General features: G+C 40.8%; 1 pseudogene; it reads left to right on the top strand.

Annotated features, from left to right (window-relative positions):
* Nucleotides 1-3,050: 3,050 nt before the first annotated feature.
* Nucleotides 3,051-5,014, top strand: LOC149182919 (peroxisomal acyl-coenzyme A oxidase 1 pseudogene; annotated as a pseudogene).
* Nucleotides 5,015-5,220: the final 206 nt, after the last annotated feature.

Raw genomic sequence — 5,220 nt, 5'->3', positions numbered from 1 at the left:
ATATGGGCTATTCATCCTAGGAAGTACGGAACAGATTAGAGGCTTGGAGAGCTACATAATTGGCTAAGTGTTGGCCAAGAGCTAGCTTGTGAGATGAGAGAGTTGTGCATACTTGTGCGGAATTTTTCTAGTGAGAACACGCTTTGTATCTTCACTCATATTTCTGATATATGCATTACAAATAGCGGGGTTTGAACCAGTGGATTTCCCCAAATACATCTTTTGTTATGTGCCATTGGTTTATCTTCTTGTTGTTCATATTGTTTTCATCGATCTATTGGCTTCCGCTGGTTGAAACTAGAAGTAGATTCTTATCCTGTGCTTTAGTAAGTTGCATGAGCTTGTGAATCTACAGGATTTTCTACATGGTATCAGAGCTAGATTTGTATAGATTTTCTACATGGTATCGAAGCAAAGAACAATATACTAGAAGAGATTTTGAAGTTTTGAGTTTTAGGTTACAGGTGAAATTCAAATTTGCAATACATGCTTTAGGATCGACAGAGGGCATTCTACGTTTGCGGCTCGAGTATGCCTTGGAAGGAAACTCGAATTTTATAGCCTAGAGGGATAGAATGGAGGTAGTGCTAGAGGATGATGGCTTGAAGGAAATCGTTTATCAAGAAATTCCTAAGTAACAACATCGGATGTAAAGAATTTGGCCGAATGGAAGAAGTGTGTGGCGAAGGCTAGGCAAATAATCCTTGAGGGAGTTCAAGACCACATTGTCTTGAGTCTCCATGGCAAGGAAACTCCATATGATACGTGGAAAACATTGACAGAATTGTATCAAAATAGAAGTGACCAACGGAAATTGGCACTGAAGGACAAACTTTGAAAAATCAAAATGGAGAAAGGCGAGACTATTCCAAAACACTTGACCAAGTTCACTCAATGTCGTGATGAACTTGGAAGTGTTGGAATCACGGCTACCGAGGATGATATGGTGAGTCTTGCTCTTCTAGGACTCCTAAAGAGTTGACATAGTTATCAGGACTCTGTCAATGGTCGGGAGAAGCTACTAGACTAGGAATGACTGTGGTCATATTTGATGCAGGAGGAGATCAGGAGGAACACCAGGGATGGCTCTTCATCAAAGACTGATGATGAAGAGAACTATGCCTTAGTGATTAAGGCAAAGAAGGGGAAAGGGAAAGATTCCCATTCCAAATCGGATTCTTATCATGGAGGTAATAATAAAGACATGATGAAAGTTAATTTCTTTCCTTGTCATGAGCTGGGCCATTTTGCTACAAATTGTCAACTCAAGAAGTCCAAGAAGAAGTCCTTAGGAGGAGTGGCAGGTGAGGCTTTGGCCTCATTCGAATTGGAATTTTCTCTCATTGCATGCATGGTGTCATCAATGATGGGAAGTGTATGGTACTTAGATAGTCGAGCTTCATTCCGCATGACTAGCGAAAAAGAGTTATTCAGTGACCTGGAGGAGAAAGATCTCCAGATGCATATCAAGATGGGTGATGATGGGAAGTATAATTTTACTGGATTGAGCACAATTACTTTTCAGAGGGAGCATGGGGCTCCACTCACCTTGAATAATATTATGTATGTGCCTGTGTTGAAGAAGAACTTGGTATTCGTTGCCATGCTTGAGGATAGAGGCTATGATGTGATCTTCTCGAAAGGAAAGGTGTTCCTTCGACACATAGCCACAGGTCAAGTAAAGAAGATAGGGATTCAGGTGAAGAATCTCTATAAGTTGGAGGTAGAGGATTGTGCTAATTTGAGCACAAAAGTAGAAAGGGTGCAAAGTTGAGACATTGACGAGTTCTAGCATAGGCGATTGGTCCACTTGCATCATGGGGCTTTGAAGATATTGCAGCAGATCTCTACCAGTCTTCCCAACTGTACGCTTGAGCAAGTTGATACATGCAAGTGGTGTACTTTGGGAAAATACACCAAGTATTCCTTTCACCATAGAGAAAGTCGAGTAGAGGCTATTGTAGAGCTAGTCCATTTAGATGTGTGTGGAACATTCTCGATAGCATCCACAGCCAAACACGGGTATTATGTTATATTTATTGATGACTATTCTTGTAAATGTTGGGTATTTTTCATGCAGAAAAAGGATCAAAATTTCACAAAGTTTTGTGAGTTTAAATCATTAGTGGAGAAAGAGTCAGGAAAGAAATTTAAATATCTACGGAGTGATAACGGTGGTGAGTATGTCTCAAAAGTGTTTAATAAATTTTGTGCAATGGAAGGGAATAAATGGAAGTTGACGACACCCCATAACCCTTAGCAGAATGGGGTGGCCGAGAGGAAGAATAGAAGCATCGTAGGGGCAACAAGGGAAATGTTTCATGATCAGGGACTACTGCTACACTTGTGGGCTAAGGCATGCAACCCATTGGTTTATGTTTAGAACCGTAGCCCACATTAGATACTTGAGATGAAGACACCAGAGGAGGCTTATTCTGGTAAGAGGTTAGATGTTGGTCGCTTCATGATTTTTGGGTCTGTTAGACTCCGTCTTGACAGTCAATGAGAGATTGATTCTTCTTCAAAACCATGTTTTGAAGAAGAAATCATCAAGTCTGTTTAATACATGAAGGATTGGAATAGTTCCCAAGTGGTTGTTGTACATAGGATTGAAATATGAGAAAATAGGATACTTAATACTGACAGACATGCAGAATATTCTTGTGAAGAATAAGAAGATATCCCAGAGTTGGAGGAGAATCCATTGATAATACACATGTATCGGGGTCTTTGCCTCCCAGAAATTCTGGAGGATCCTCACTTCGACTGGCAACATTGGCCTCAGGCTTCTATACCCTTCTCAGAGGATGAATTGGAATATATTTATATCCTTGATGCCATCAAGGATACATAAATGTTGAGACCGGAGTTACCCATAGTACGAGAGGCTTGTATGAGATTTTGAAATATTTAATTCCTTGGAATTATCATTTTTGTTCAGAAATTAGCCAGTTTTATCTCCAAATGCAGGTCACAGCACATGATGTGTCTACCATGCTTCAACAAGGGCATAATACTATTATTCTTCTAATTAATAAGAGGATACGAGGATGCTAGTACGAGGTCAAGTTCAGTATCAGGATTGTCATATTCAGAGGGATGTATGCAGCATGCTGGTGCATTTGAAAAGTATAGCACAGTTGCATGGGATTCTCCCATACCCTCAAAGAAACGCACTTCTATGTTTCACCAGCGGCCATCATCTCTTGAAAATCTTACTAAAAGTGTGTAAGTTTCACATGGGCAAGATTTGTCATACCTATCAAGTTCCTCAGAAGGTGACTGCTTTATGAATGCAAGGATCAGATAATTACTCCTGAGACAGGTCTTGGTGGTGTATTTATTAGGCAACCACATTCAGCTACAAGAGAAGAAGAGTCAGAAGCAAGTTCACTTTTAATAGACAATAAAGGATACAGTAAATTTGATGTTTCAAATCAGGCTTATTCTGGGGTAGGGGACACTCGTGTACAGATATGGGGTGATGATATAACTAGATCTGAAAGATGGATGGAAATGAAAGAGCTGAAAAAACTTCTTCAAAGTTTCCATTTGCCTTTAATATCTATTGAACTAGAGGATGTTGTAAACTTTGATACATTTATGGAGCTCTCAAAGGAAGACGAGCAAAGGCGTCTGGTGAAATATCTTTCTTCTGTCGATCGTTCTGGACTTCCAGAAAGCTTGAAATGCATGTTTAACAGTGGCCAATTCAAGGGGGCTTTATCCAACTTTCAGCACTTACTTTCTGAAGGCATGTTTGGGACTTATGGGTCTAAGTTGAGCCCTCAGGTGTTTCTCAAAGATGATCGCCCAAGATTGAGTCGCAAATAATTGTTTAGAAAAACACTGAACAAAACAGCACATGCATGGAAACTCATTGTAGATCTTCGACTTTCAGAAGAGGAAGCATCAAGTCTAAGGTTTTTTGTTGATGAACCTACATATACAGATCTTCACTGGGGAATGTTTATACCAGCTATAAAGGGGCAGGAAAATGAAGAGCAGCAGCAGGAGTGGCTTCCTCTTGCAAATAAAATGAAAATAATTGGTTGTTATGCGCAAACGGAGATGGGCCATAATTCCAAATGTCCAAGGTCTTGAGACAACTGCAAAGTTTGACCCAAATACTGATGAATTTGTTTTAAATAGCCCAACTTTGACTTCGACCAAGTGATGGCCAGGAGGCTTAGGAAAAGTATCAACACATGCAATTGTATATGCTCGCCTCATAACTGATGGTCAGGACTACGGTGTGCATGGTTTCATTGTTCAAATACGCAGTCTTGAAGATCACCAATCACTTCCAGGAGTTACAGTTGCTGATATTGGTATGAAGTTCGGAAATGGTGCATATAATACCATGGATAATGGGCTGCTAAGATTTGTTCATGTTCGGATACCACGCAAGCAAATGCTAATGCGGCTTTCTAAAGTTACTAGGGAAGGAAAATATCTGCATTCTGATGTCCCTATGCAGCTTCTTTATGGAACCATGGTTTATGTGCGACAAACAATTGTCTCAGATGCTTTTAATTACCTCTCCTGGGCAGTTTGCATTGCTGTGAGATACAGTGCTGTCAGACGACAATTTGGTTCACAGGCTGGTGGTCCTGAAATTCAGGTCAGGCTCTTTCCCTTGCTGGCTACAGCTTATGCCTTCCGATTCGTGAGTGAATGGATGAAATGGCTACACTTGGATGTAACAAAACGTTTGGGAGCAAAGGATTTCTCAACATTGGCCTAGCCACATGCATGCACTGCTGGGTTAAAGTCATTGACGACATCAGTGACTGCGGATGGCATTGAAGATTGTCGTAAGCTTTGTGGTGGACATGGGTACTTGTGCAGTAGTGGGCTTCCAGAGTTGTTTGCTGTATATATTCCTGCGTGCACATATGAAGGAGATAACACAGTTCTGCTTCTACAGGTAGCAAGATTCTTGATGAAGGCAGTTCAACAATTAAGATCAAAGAGGCCTGTGGGAACTGCAGCATATTTGGGCAAGTGGTAACATGGAAGGCATATGCCATGAGAGCATAGACACAGGGAGTACTTCCGAGGATGCTGCCGGATTTGAAATAAAACCAAAGGGTAGTCCTTCACTTGGTGCTAGCAGCTTGTTTTCTTCACCCTCAAAAAGATAGCCGGTCAAATAGGTGGTAGAATTTCCTTCATCAAAGGACAGTTAACTCATTTGTAGGCTACGACTACATGACA

Source organism: Pinus tabuliformis, chromosome 3_2 (assembly GCF_031772625.1).
Source record: "Pinus tabuliformis cultivar Carrire ecotype Pingquan chromosome 3_2, CPIR1, whole genome shotgun sequence".
NCBI lineage: Eukaryota > Viridiplantae > Streptophyta > Pinopsida > Pinales > Pinaceae > Pinus > Pinus tabuliformis.
This window is presented reverse-complemented; position numbering and strand designations above follow the sequence as displayed.